Here is a 15,000-nt window from a genome sequence, read left to right as displayed (position 1 = left end):
AGTTTATGATCGTCTCTATTCAAAGTAATCGCAATCTTATCGATTCGTTCAGAATTTCATAGAAGACGATCCTCTTAGTTGAAGTCCAATCAAGAATCGGATGATTCCACTGAACGGTGGACAAAGTAGACGATAAAAATCGTTACGATAAACCGCCAAAGCGGAGAAAGGAATTTACGACGCGTCAAGCTTCTCCCAGCAATTCCCGAAGCGGGTGGACGAACTACCTAGCTAGACTAGCTACCTAGCTACCTAGCTAGCTAGCTAGCTAGCTAGCAAGCAAGCAAGCAAGCAAGCAAACTATCGATCGATAGTCCTCGCGCGTATCGCGAGAGTCGAGCCAAGCGAACGCGCCATTGGAGCGGATCGTTTCCAATCGAAGTAGAATGGGGAAACCAGTGGCATATCAGAAGCTTTGTCAAATTTAAAGCCATGTCCCAATGGGAAATCGAAACTCAACGAAGGAAAGAAAGGAAAGCGATCAGTCGACCGGTACGAGAGGACTGCATGCTTCCCAATTTTGAATGTTTATACGTCGAATGAATACGGTACTTCGGTATGTGTATTTCGATTCAAAGAAAAATAAAAAAAGAAGAAAAAGAAAACAGGAAGGAAAAAAAACAAAAAAAAAACGAAAAAGAGAGAAAGGAAAACTTTTCGATCCGACCAGATAGTATGACCATATCGACGATTATAATCCAGAATAGAACGGGATACACATTGAAGCAATATTTAAATTTCGAGATGAAACGCGAATGCGTCTCTTTGATAAATTTAGAAATAATCGTTCGTTGGAATCTTCTATCGTTGTTGTCGAGAATTTTCCGTACCCAAAAAAAAAGAAAAAAAAAAGAAATGAAAAAACAAAGAAAATATAAAAAAAAACCCCCCGTGAAAAAAATAAAGAAGATAATTAAAGCGAAGGCGATTTGAACAAAGTCGGATTACACGCGTTCCTTTCTTTTCTTTTCGACAAGAGAAAAATGTTTGGTTCGATTAAATACACATACGTACATGCATATATATCTATAAAAACTCTACGTACTCTTACATATATCGCACTCATATATAAAAGACGTCCGGAAGTAACGAAGCCGCCACGAATATTCTCGCACGCGAGAACACCTTATCAAATGAGAGCTTGTGCGAGAGGATAAGAAGGAAAAAAAGCGGTCAAAGCTTTTCGTCGAACTAGAGACCTTTTCGAGACCGTGCAGCACCGTTCATTTCAGTTCTTTAGAATCGATGTATTTGAGAGAGCAAGAGAAAGAGAGAAAAAAAAAAGAGAAAACAAGGGAAAGAAAAAAATACATGACCGAGAACGTGGTAGCATTGTACTACAATGGAAATGGAATATGCTCGCGGATTTTCGGAAAAACAGAAGTGCAGCTTCGATACGCGAAAACTGAAGAGGCGTGTATAGATTTTTCCCTTGTAAACTCGGATTTACGTTGGCACGAACCGAGCATCGTTAAACTTTTCCTTCTTTTCCACTACTTGCAAATTTCCCCGCTTATTTCTCTCTCTCTCTCTCTCTCTCTCTCTCCTCTCTCTCTCCCTCTCCCTTTTTCTTCTTCGATATTCTTAACTACTGTACGGCTTAACTTCGATCGTGGATTAGGCCGGTCAATAAATCGTTCACCTCTTTGCTTTTCCTTCGATAAGCGCAAATCGCAAAGGAGTACGGTTGCACTGCTACGAAGTTCCTAAGTTTTATTAATCGTTTCTTCCGCGAAGAAACCGGTTCTGCATCCGTTCGATAGCGTGACCGTACGCCTGCCTATGTTCTTTCCTTTTCTTTTCTTTCCCCTTTTTTCATTTTCTTTCTTTCTTCTTTTTCTTTTTTTTTTGCCTTCTCTTTTTCTACAACATCGGTATTTCGGTCCTTCACTGAACAACTGCACATTGCAAAAGAGCTTCGGGAAAGACCTCGATCATGAAAGAACCGACACGAAATTGGGAATCGATAATAGAAAATACTGTAGATTTTTCTCGAGGAATCTATTATAAAATGCAATTTTCTTTACTATTACAATACCGTATCGGAATAATATTAATCGTTGAGAAGAAGACGAAGATCCTATTCGAAATCTTCTTCATTGCACATTATCGATGATAAAATCGGTATCGGTATAATAATCAACGATTATCATAATTACGCAATTAATAAGAAAACGAAGAAAGGAAGTTAAATTTATTCTTATATACTTTGTAAAACTTCTAAGAATAATCAATCTTAAAATATCCATGATTGAGTCAATCATAACCTTTCGACTTCTTTACCCTGTGTGAAAGGACGACCCTCGTATTTCCCGATCACCTTGGGCCTGAATGCCAGCGCATCTATCTGCACATGCTTACTCATGCATTTATCTGCATCTTACGACATCGAAGAAAACGAAAAGAAAACAAAAAAAAAAAAGAAAGAAAATAATAATAATCAATAATAAAATCTCATCGAAACTCAGATTAATGTCTATAGATATATCTCTCTAACGATTTCAATACTCCGACTTTTTATTAATTATTTCTTTTCGTTTTTTTTTTTTCTACATATACTTTCGCGATCGTCATATTTGATCGAACTCGAAAGCAATAAAAAAAAAAAAAGAAAGAAATAGAAAGGAATAAAGAAAAAAAGGGGAAAAAAATAATAATAATAAAAAAAAAAAGAAGAAATAGAAATAAGAATCTTTACAGCTCTCGAAGAGGATTCCTCTGAAATGGAAAAATCTCTCGTTCTTTCTCTTTCTCTTTCTCGTCGCGCGTCAACGTCACACGTCCAAGCCATTCTCCGCAGATTCTCTCTGCCATGCCCCTTTACCCTGCCTGACCCCTTCTCCTCCTCCCACCAAACTCTTCTCTCACATACTCGTCGTCCTTCGTCTTTGCGACCATCGACGGCAGGCGGTCCTTCTCAACAAAAATTCTCCTATAAAATGTAGTACCACCTATCCAACCGTCCTCCTTCTTTTCCTCTTGCTTCTCCTTCACCAAAAGGGTTGAGCTATAGGGTGGGACACTTTACGAGCAGCGATTTATCGGTCAGGATACCCTCTCTTCTTTTCGTCCTTCTCTGCTACCTCTTCCCTCTCCTTCTTTTTCTCTCTCTCTCTTTCTCTCTTACGCCACCATCACTACCATCTCTCTCCTCTACTCCCTGCACCACCCATCTTCTACCGTTTCTCGCGAACAGTCCATAAATTGCAGCTATGTACTCGAAGAAAAAGAGTAAATGGGAAGAAAAGTAAGAGAAAGAAGGAAGAGATAGAGAGAGAGAGAGAGAGAGAGAGAGAGAGAGAGAGAGAGAGAGAGAAAGAGAGAGATAAATAAGAGGGAAGAAAAAACGAAAGGGAAAAAAAGAAGAAAAAATCGTAAAAGAAGGGACAAACGTCGGTCGGAAAAACAACGTCGGATGGAAAGAGCACCATTTTTTAAATAAGAATCTTCGGAGGACACATCGTCGAATGCATCGAAGCAATAAACGCGCATTCCTCTTCTGTCATTCGCAGCATCCACTGCGAATGTGGGCACTGTCGTAAAAATATGAAGTAAACGCGAATGCATTCGGGCGTGCTAAACCGTAAAATCTTATTTTTCACTAGTTCTTTGAATATCATACGAGTATTCGACACTGAAAGAATCTTTTGCTAGCCAGTGAAAGATATCGATAAAAATTCTATGATCGATCGATCGATCTTAATATCCTCCGTGTTCTTATTGATCGCGCTTCAAACACAAATACATCGATAGCTATTAATAAAATCATTTAAATGTAGTAATAGTTAAATGAAGGAATTTATTTTGATTACGTTCAATCAATTTTCACTACGTCTTAGTCATAAACTTTAACGCGTGTTTTACGACAAGCGAACAATCTTAATTCGATCGGGAATCAGTAACTACTTGTTGTTTTAATTATTGGCGATCTTATTTTTTATCTTATATTTCCGTGAAAATACCAACTCTTATCTATCTTAAAGAATCTTATAAAATTAATTACTTGTAAATTCATAGTAGCTGAGTATCATACTTATTGCATAAACCTGATCGATTATTTCTCATCTTATTGATATTACATCTGTGTTTACTATATACCAAAAAAAAATTTAATATATTAATATAAATATCTGACCTGTATTATCCTTTGTTCATTTTATCCAATACACTTATGTATCTCGTGTCATGTTCGTTTAATAAAATGGATGCGATCGCCGCAAAACCAAATCCGTTATTCCAAAACTGTAAAAGAAAATGAAAAATGTCATTAGAACAATTTTTAATCGTGTTAACGAAATAACGTGCTAACTTAAAAGTCATTTGCTTATTTTTCATAACTCTTTTAGGCTGCATCAAGATCATTATCTAATAAATGATTTTCTATTTCCTTTTGATACCTAGACTGGTAGTTTGCCAGGTAACGTGAACTTGGAAAAAGATCAAGTTCACCTGAGAATCCGTGCGAGTAAACAGTAAACGTATAGACGACACCGTTAGGTCTTTAAATAGCTCATTCGTTCCAATACTCACGTACTTCTATCCGTAGAGCTTCAAACTCGTGATTCGTAAGGAAAAAGACTTGTTAATAAAGTAATTTCGTAATATTAATGAAACGAAATGTCAATCCAAAATGCAACGACTTCCATGACATAAAAATATTAAAAAAAAAAAAATGTGTATATATATTTTAGCGAAATAGCGATCTTTGCGAGAAGAGAAAACTGCATTGTCATGTCAGCAATTTGCAAGAATCTGTTTAGGGTTCAGATACTTTTCAATGACGGAGGTTTCACGCGCGTTATATTACTTGTACGACGATTATGCAAATGGAACAGCTCATGGACGAATATGAAAAATGTATTTTCTTCGTGATAGCGTTGCTGTGCACAAGAAAAGGAGATTCTAGATGCTCTTATACCCTGTGATATCGTTAAATATTTACCTATCGTTTCGAACATCGATGGGACATGATAAGAACAAAAAAAGGAAAAGGAAGAGAGAGAGAGAGAGAGAGAGAGAGAGAGAGAGAGAGAGAGAGAGAAGAAAAGGAAAACAGAAAGAAGCATTAAAAGCTCAAAAAAATTACAAAATTGTTTGGATATTCAGCTCAGCTCGTATTTGCTTGTTTCGATTTCTTTCTTAACCGAATAACACCGATATTTTACGCGTTCTGACTTCTGCAATTTTATAGCAATATAAAAATAATATCACGGAGAACAGTGAAAATAAGATAACTGTGTATTGTGTATCGCGATAAAATATATAGAATGTCCCTTTTAAACTCGAATACCTATTGGATCGAACGAAATACAAAAATGTGGAAAAAGTTGCATCGTCTCAAAGTATAAAATATAACGATATGGATTTTACTTTCTTAAGAGCATTTCTTTGTTGAAAGAAATCTATATATACATACATACATATATACATATATATATATCATAAATATATTTTTGTTACGTTATATATATATATATATATATATATATATATATATATATATATATATATATGATAGCTCATAAAGGAGTATCATTTTTTCGATCTTCAAATAAACATAAGCGAAAAAATCACATTTAAATTGCAAAAATATAGAAGAAAAACTTATGCATTGCGATCGTAATATATAAAGGGTTTAATTCAAGAAACTTAATTAGATCTTCAAGGTATAAACCTCTGTGTGTGTATGTGCATTAATAATACGGAGTTTTTTCATCCGCCTATCCTTATCGATAACTCCATCCTTTTCTTTCATATTTAATGTTGAATCAATCGACAACATTTTTCTGACGGCACGTATCGAGCAAAAAGAAATAAAAAGCCCACAGAAATAAAAACAAAAAGGAACGAACTTCCAATCTCCACGTGAACATCGATGTCGAAATTCAAGGGATCAGTTTATCATGAAAATGAATCTATCGAAAAAATAAACTCAAACGGATAACGCAACCATCGTATCCTCTGTTCAACCCTCCGCAGTACCCATTCGAATCAAACCAGCTCAATTTTAGCAAACGAAATAGCGAACGTTGAAAAATATTTTAAGTTACGATTGATACAAAAAAAAAAAAAAGAAAAAAAGCAGGAAAAAAGAAAAAAAAAAGGAACGAACGAACGAACACTCTTCAAAACAATACGCACGAAGCCCATTTTCGCATATCGTTAAAAATACACTCGTTCATCTTTTGTCTCGATTAAAATTCGTTTTTCGGATCAACGCGTTACAATAATCTCATCTATTTCGAACCCGATGCTTTACATTTCCGTTTAGTACCGGGGTACATGTACTTTTAATTTCGTGACTCGAGATTCTTCCACGGTCCGTTTCGTTTTTAATTAAGTCGGATACGTTCTACGTGCTCCTCCTCTCTTCATTGAACCGCCTCCGTTAATTGGAACGTAACCAGCACGCGATACGGTTATTTAAGAGGGCGCGTACTTACAAAGCAATACTCCTTTTCAATCTTTTATTTCCTTTACGTTCTAATTTATTTCCGTAAAATATAGTACTCGAATCCCCATATACTTATCTATTTAATAAAGACATAAAGAATCATACATAACATTTCGGAAAGTAAAGAGAGAATGAAAGAGAAAGAGGGGTGGGAACAAGCGTCGTTACGTCGATAGAAACAAAGATTAAGCGATTCCGATCGCCGAGAGGCATTTGGTACGCTCGTTTAACGAAGAATTTATTCGATCGCAGTACTAAATTGGTCATTCGGTTAAATCGATCGGCACACCGTCGCCACCGAATCATCGTTCGATTCTATCCAGAGATAGGAACTCAGTATTTATATCCTCCTCGGCAATTTCGATCCGTCTGTGTGAGAGATGGTATTTTATTTCGAATGTACAATTAAAGTCTCTCTCTCCCTCTCTCTCTCTCTCTCTCTTTCTCTTTCGCTCACTCACTCACTCTCTTTCTATCTATTTATCTATCTATCCGATCGTTCGAATCCACGAGATCATTTTTCCGTTTTGTGATTTCACGCTTTAGCAATTGTATCAATGAAAGAAAAGAAAAAAAAAGAAAAATCCATTTGAATTAATTAAAACCTACTGCTGGAAAATACTTGATGTAACATATACTATATATATATATATATATATATATATATATATATATATATATATAGAAAGAAAAATGTTTCATTTTAAAAAATCTTTCGATAGGGACGAAGGTCCATCGATGGCGGAGGAGTTATTTTCGATAGGGTAGCGAATCGTTGGGAAAGAAAATAGAAAGGAGTGTAAAGGAGAGGAAAAAGGGTTGAGGTGGATAGAGCTTGGATCTTCGAATGTGAGATTGAGACAGCGGAAACGGAAACCATTAATGGCGGAACGACGCAGTAGAAGGAGGAAAGGGGTTTGCGTAAAGTGGATGGAGAAGGAAGAGAAGGTAAGAGAAAGAAGGGATGGGGGAAAGTGGAAAGTGGAGAGAGAGAGAGAAAGAGAGAGAGAAAGAGGAATATATGGTGAGAAGGAGAAAGGATGAAGCGATGAAAGAGGAGGAAGAGGATTTCGAACAATGCCATTGTGAATTCGTAACCACACTTTCTGCCTTCCCTTTCTACTGGGTGTCTACCTTTACGAACTCCTATCTCTTTCTATCTACCTATCTATCTATTACTCTATCTTTCTTTTTCCTCTCCGTCACCTTTACACCGTCCCTTCCTTGTCCACGAATCTGCCGCAGAGAGATCCGAATACTCACTGGAAAAGCTCCGCTTTCGTGTGTCAACTTCTACGTATTTACCGTTTTTAATCCAAGTCGAGTGGATTCTCGACCGTCTCTTTTTCCCCTTTCACCCTTCGCAACTTTATCAATCCTCTTTCTTCTTCCTCTTACTTCTCTTACTCCACTTCCACTACCTCCTTCTCTTCCTCTTCCTCTTCCTCTTCCTCCTCCTCCTCCTCCTCCTTATCCTTCCCCTTATCCTTCCCCTCCTCTTCATTCACCTATCTCGCATAGGAATTCAAAATTCAATGGGAATTCTTTCATACGTCGATTTGCAACTCGACGTTATAGTTTCAGCTCGGAAAAAGATATCTATGTGACTAAGTTCCGTTCAAATCTAGATACGATTATCTCCGGATATAGCAAAATAATGAGGACAATTTACGTTTAAACGCTTGAATAAAAAAAAAAAGAAAAGGAAAAAAGGAAAATGAATGCACAGGTCCGTTCGAACGAGTATATGAAATTAAGGCGAGTTTATCTTGGATAATTGACCCACTAAAGGCTACTCCTATCTTTCTTATAGCACTATGTTCGAACATCGGATCGATCTTAGAGACAATGCTTCTTCACCATTACGTAATTATTTATCTCAAAGGTGGGTCTACCTCGTCGTTATATGCCAGCAATCCTATTGTCTAGCGACTGTCTTGGTAGAGATGCACGTGAGCCAACGGAGAAAAAGATAAGGTGACTCGAGGCTTGCTAAAAAGAGTAGACACGGCGATGCAATCTCGATGGTAATTGTCCGAGAAAAGTCATTAATCCCGAGAAAAGCCTCACGATCGTTCCAACAACACGGGCTCGCTGCCAATTCGACTCTTGTAAGGAAATCAAAATATAGGACTGAAATGTCTGCTTGAAATGTCTTGTAGAAATTTAAATTTAAATCGTGCACCGGGACATCCGTAATTACGCGTCTAATAACTCACTGGTTAATAATGATCAAACGTGATTGTTCTTTTGACGGATGATGAATACGAATATTTGCTGTTGTACTCGTTTATAATAGCTTAGGATTGGTGAACAAAAAAGAAATGAAAGAATGAATGAATGAATGAACGAACGAATGAATGGATAGATAGATGGATTGATAGTTGAATGGATGAATGGATGGATATATTTTGATGAATGACCTGCGAAAGTCAGATGGGCTTGTTTTATAAAGTAATTCGATGACATTTCACTTTTTCGAGCTTTCAAAAAGTCAACACCAAACGATTTAGAAAGTTTACCGACAGAGAAAACGGATGTACTTTCGCGATTCAAGGACACGCGTATATAATATACCAGCTACTTCATTAATGCTACTATCTAGTTAAACCTAACGGAAGAAACGGAACGGTAAACTGATAAAGCAAAACCGCAAATGTCGTGCAAATTAAAAAGACTTATTATCAAATAAGATAAAGTAGTTACGAAACACGCAATTACATAAAGTATGTATGTATGGGGCACATATACGTCATATTAAATGCATCCGATTTGTTTCCTCTATTTTACGACTTCCGATTTCAAAAAATATTCTTTTTTTATTGAACGTAGTATTACTTTATCATTCGTAAAATCTCATCGCTTTCTAGTCAATGATCTGTACGTAGTAAGTAATAATACTAATAATAGTGGTAATAGTAGTAGTAGTAATAGTACAATATTGCCATCTACAATTAATTATCCATTAAAAATGATTGTCTAATGGTCTTACAGTTACTTCCATTTTGACTGTTATCGACTGACTCAATACTACTGTATGATAGAGTCTCTAACGCGATACATTGACACGGTTATATTGCAAATATCGTTTTAAAAATCCCTCCGCGCAATACGTATGTAAAATTGCGTACCGTAACGAACAAGATTAATCATCGTGTAATAGGAAGCTGATAGCACGTGTTCACAGTGAGAGAATATTTCCACGAATACTAACTTTCAAAAAACGAACGAAGAAAATATCTCTGAAAAATCATTTTTATTAACAATTCCTAACTTTTCCAACATAATGTAAGTCTCAAATCGATATTAAAACGAGTACGATGTTACAAAATAATGATGATGATGATAATGATGATGATGATGATGATGATAATGATGATGATGGTGATGGTGATAATGATGATCGTACGATTAACCAACGCCCGACAACATCGATTTGACTCGACTCGTATTTTTAACCGGTGTTTCAGAGATGCAAAATTCCCACATGATGTTGCAGAATAAAGAAAAATGTATGCCGCGATGGATCAGCACGATGGTGCAACAATCGAGTCTCGTATCTAGCATCCTACACAATATGTATATGTATCTGTATACACGTGTAAATTTTTGTTTTCATATTTATTTATATGTTTTTTTAAATGAAAGAAAATAACTATTAATAAATGTAATACCGACGAAGGAATTTTTTCTAAAAGTTTGACGACCCGACGATTCTTCCTCGTTCGTTACAGCAAAGATCAAATGTATCTTTATTTTTGAACTTAATACATTGTAAAACTTTCTATTCTACGAGGAAACAGTTACGATTATTAACACTATATCGTTATTATGTCGAGATTTTTTTTATGATTCATTTTACTTCGTACCTGCTTCCTCGCGCAGCTTAATAACGTAGCGATCATAATTATTCGGAGAAAGTTATCTGCGCGTAATAAGGAAATAACCCATGAATTATTTGATAATTTAAATACCATGCTCGATGTAAAACCACTTTTGACAACAGTTTAATTATAATAGGGCGAAGTTGCGTTTGAAAAAAGAAAAAAAAAAAATACAAGAAAAAAGAAGTATGAAACAAATTTTATAATACTAGATTACACTAGATTACTTTAAATGATCCATTGCACAAGGACTAAATACGATATAACTTTCATGTACTTATCATTATAAAGAGAAACTCTCAAAGTTTCTTGCACATCACAATACATTATAGAAATTCGATGTGGAAAGCACGTGTGACTCGGCAGATGTCCACGTTGTAATCTAACTCTTGCCATACCTTCCCAACATATCTTCAGCGAGCGTTGTTACGACCGCTTCTTGAATTCTCTACTTGAATTCCTCTACATCATGTGACAGAAAAAAAAGAAAGAAAGGAAAAAAAAAAAAGAAAAAATGCTGTACATATACGCGATCTTTTAAATATTCCCATAGAAAGAAATCACACACGGTCAAATCGGATGAGCTAGGCGAGTACACCATGTCATGAAACATTCGTTTCTTTTCTTGGTACGTCTGATCTAGCATCTCTTGAGACATTTCCTTGTTGTACACGATTATACCAACGCCACTTGCTAGAAGAATAAACAATCGGAATTTTCTTATATTTAATGCATCAATCATAGCTTCAACATGCCCAACTACGAATCTTCAGTCGCAGTAATCTCGGCAGAAAAGAAAAAAGCTGCAAAGACAAACTATGTCAGTACTTTTGTCGGACAAAAACTTTCAGAGTTTCTCTTCGAACTACACGATATATATATGTGTGTGTGTGTGTGTGTGTGTGTGTGTGATGTAGCATGTAGCAGTTGTACAATGGATCATTTTAAGTGTTACCGGACTTTATGTAAACCCTGTATAAACAAGCAAATCATAATAACGACTTAACTGAGAGATCAAGTCTTTCGTGTAACTCTTTATCTTGATTTTCTTTTTATATAGTCTATATACCTTAATAAATCTCGTGATCTCTATTTATAAAGTGAAGCCTCCGTTCATATATTAAAAAAAAAAAGAAAAAAAAAAAGAATACATAAATAACAAATACGCTTCGTAAAACGATGCATATCCACGAGAGTTTAGCGATTAAATATGTCAGCGGAGATATTTCGTTTCGTTTAAACGTTATTCATAAACGGGAATAAATGCTTCGTTTTAATCTGAGCAAGAACGTTTTCATCATCTTACCCCTTATCGTTCTACACCCGTGTATATGTTTTTATCTGGGCCGTAGGTATACTTATTTTAACAACTCCCTTCCATATTTGGCGTTCTATTATTTTTTAAAAGCATATATACACTCTCTTCTTTCTTTAAAATAAAGTAGTTTAATGTCGTATAAGGTTATATCATAAGATTCTTCTTTCTCCAAACATATTTCTCTATTTATGTATAATAATAACAACGACAATAACAACAACAACGATAATGATAATAACGATAATGGTAATAATAATTTCAATTTTTAATTCTTCCCAGAAATAGGAGGCTTTACCTTAGCGATGCAAGACAACGTAATAGCTAGCAGAAATTACAGGAAATATATATAATAAAAGAAACCATGAACGAAGATACACGCAGAAAATGCTACTAACCCATAGAAACAATAGAATATATAACAGAGGAGGGTACACATTACTAGCTGGAATAAAATACATAGATAGATACAACATACACTTGTAGCGAAGATCATACACCAAGAATTAACATGACAACCCAAGCTCGTATAATCGTACACTATACTATACTAGAAATACATACATGGAAACATACTAAAAAACGATGAATTTAAATTATACAGACAAAACAATTATAAGCAACCAACGTCTTATCAACAGAACACAAAAGGAAATTCGGTTTATTAACATAGCTAAATGTTACACAAAAAGAACAAAAAAAAAATCATTAAATATTTAATTCTTGCGATAGAAATTAAGAAGTTTTGGAAAGAAAATAATATATAACAATAGTATCAATTCTCATGCAATGCGAACGTGCAAACAGTGCTAAAAATATTAATAAATATGTTAAGTACTATATAAAATTATGATTTTTATAATCGTACAAAAAATAGATGAACACATTATAATCAAGAAAGAGTCGAAAGTATAGCCTAGTATACAAAAAACTATGTAATATATGTATGTAGATTATAAAAAAACATTCGATATAATTTCTAGTTATGTAAGATACGTAACTTCAAATCCTTCCAGGTGTTCTGTTTCTTTTTACATATATCTAAAGCATATGATTCCAACATCAAACAATAGAAAACAACCAGTCGTGGAATAAACTACCTGTTATATATGAATGACATAAGTATATATCACTATATCTATACTATCACAAAAACGCGAATAACAAAATTGCTAAAAATAATAGAAACAACAAATATCAAAGTAAAATTTGAAAGTAGTAAAGCCTATACATTGAAAAAAAGAAATCACATATAGAAATGATGAATGAAAGATTGAACAACGAAATAATAAACATGATGGGAAAAAAAATTACACTTTTCAGATTCTAACAAAAGACAGAAATAGAGAAATCGAAAAACAATTGGAACATATTGTAAGGTTCTCGTAAAAAAGTTGGGTCATCAGGTAGTCTGAACCGGGACTTGAAGAACCCAGGTCTTCCATTTTCTGGACTACTGTCCTAATAATAAAGCTATTCAAGCCCTCTGCACGAATACCTACTTACTTACATTAAATGAAGGTGCTTGTTCCTACAGTCGGCCATTTTGCATATTCGACGTCGAATATTCTTCTCTAATAGTAAATTTCGAAAACGTTAGATACTTAAAGCTTCTCTCTACCATTTCCCCTCTGTCAATCGCATCGCTGTCGTCGTTCCTGATTTTTCAAGTATATTGGATACTTAAAACTTCTCTAGCTATTCCCTAAGTCATCAATCGCGTCACTCGCATCATCGGTTCGCCACAGCGGATCCTCTTTTTAAAGTTAAAATTAATCTCTTTTAAAATTAATTTTCCTCGTGTTGTTGCCTAATGTCCAAGCAAATAACGATTAACTACATTCCACTTGACTGACGCTTATTCCATAACCGGAGCCTATTAAATCTTGTCAGCTAATAGTCGTAAGCCGAATGCTAAAAGCACGCTGCTAGCATTAAGGCTGAAGTTGATTCATGCTGGACCGGTCGTGGACCGGGATCATTTCGATATTCGGGGTGGTCCGGTTAGATATGCATAATCGCGAATGCAGAAGCGGAGTTGAGGATGACCTTGTGCTCCTGGACTACCTGATGCATTGCAGAGAGAACGCGTAAAGAAGGTGCTGAATCACCCAATGCGGACTACAGGCTGATCCCCCTTTCTGGTTTATAATACTCTGAATTATTGTGACTGTACTACTCTTGGGGGCGTATACGATTCTTAGTTTGTTGGCAGACTATGATGAAAACATGGAACTGAATATTTTTAGAAACACAACCATGACAGAAAAATAATACATCAAGCAATAACAAATAAAAATGAGAATTAATTAAAGATGACGCATCACATTACAATTGCATACCGACCGCAGTACTTATTTAAAAATCAATATAAGCTATACTAATAATAAAAATTAAATTATGAAAATGCATATGACGTAAAGTCATATTACAAATACAAGTCAGACGTAATGCTACAAAATAAACCGCAAAAGGTCATATAAATTATAAACATTGCCGTACCACTGTGCAAATATAACTACGAAGTACAGAGAAATAAATAGACAAATATACATCATTAACAAGAGAAGTAGAAAGGATATGGAAACAAAAACAAAATTGTAATAAATTATCTCCACAACCGGTATATAACGTCTAAATCATTCATACAGCATACTAAACAGCTATGACTCAGTACGGATATACACAAATACATAACAAAAAAATTCATTATTTTAAAAACGTGTTGCAGTATAATCCAGTAAATTCTCAAACAAGAACAATAAAAAGTGCCCTGATACTTGGTGCAATCCATTTCAGAGGAAATAAACCTCTCCAAATGGAAAGGGATGAAATTGAAAAAGAGGAAAAAATAATAATAACAATAATAATGCACGATCGAAATTTTTTCCAAATTTTACACGGTCAAACGAGAACGTACTGATCTCTAAAATCGAAATGAAGAGAAACTATTCTATATTTTTTACATACGTATATAAAATACAAAAGATGATAGATAAAAAGAAAATGAAGAAGATTCGTCCCTCAAATAATTTTAGTGGCTTACATTGGTCGATGAACTATCTCTCTAATGGTTACCCCATTATCGATCATGACCATAGAAATTATGAAGTCGCATAAGCGTGATCAAAAAGAACGAAATAATACTAACGCTACGCGATTGGTCGCAGTCGCACATTTCGTGCGAACGAATGAGAAAGATATATGAATACGTATGCTGTGCGGACTGAGATACGTATAGAAAAGAGATGGAGTGGGAGAATGAACGAGAAAGAGAGAGGGGGGGAAAGAGAGAGGAGGGAAAGAGAGAGGGGGGAAAGAGAGAGAGAAAAAGAGACAGAGGGGGG

General features: G+C 35.2%; 1 protein-coding gene across 3 annotated transcripts in view; it reads right to left on the bottom strand.

Moving 5' to 3' along the window:
• Window positions 1-15,000, bottom strand: part of LOC122631419 (putative polypeptide N-acetylgalactosaminyltransferase 9) — a 167,188-nt gene that overhangs the window by 140,153 nt on the left and 12,035 nt on the right. For all 3 annotated transcript variants that reach the window (XM_043817078.1, XM_043817074.1, XM_043817073.1), the window contains exon 2: window positions 4,136-4,242. The gene's annotated coding sequence lies outside the window, so the exon portion shown is untranslated. The remainder of the gene's footprint in view (window positions 1-4,135; window positions 4,243-15,000) is intronic.

Source organism: Vespula pensylvanica, chromosome 9 (assembly GCF_014466175.1).
Source record: "Vespula pensylvanica isolate Volc-1 chromosome 9, ASM1446617v1, whole genome shotgun sequence".
NCBI lineage: Eukaryota > Metazoa > Arthropoda > Insecta > Hymenoptera > Vespidae > Vespula > Vespula pensylvanica.
The sequence above is the reverse complement of the archived record's forward strand: the minus strand, read 5'-3'. Positions and strand labels throughout refer to the sequence as shown.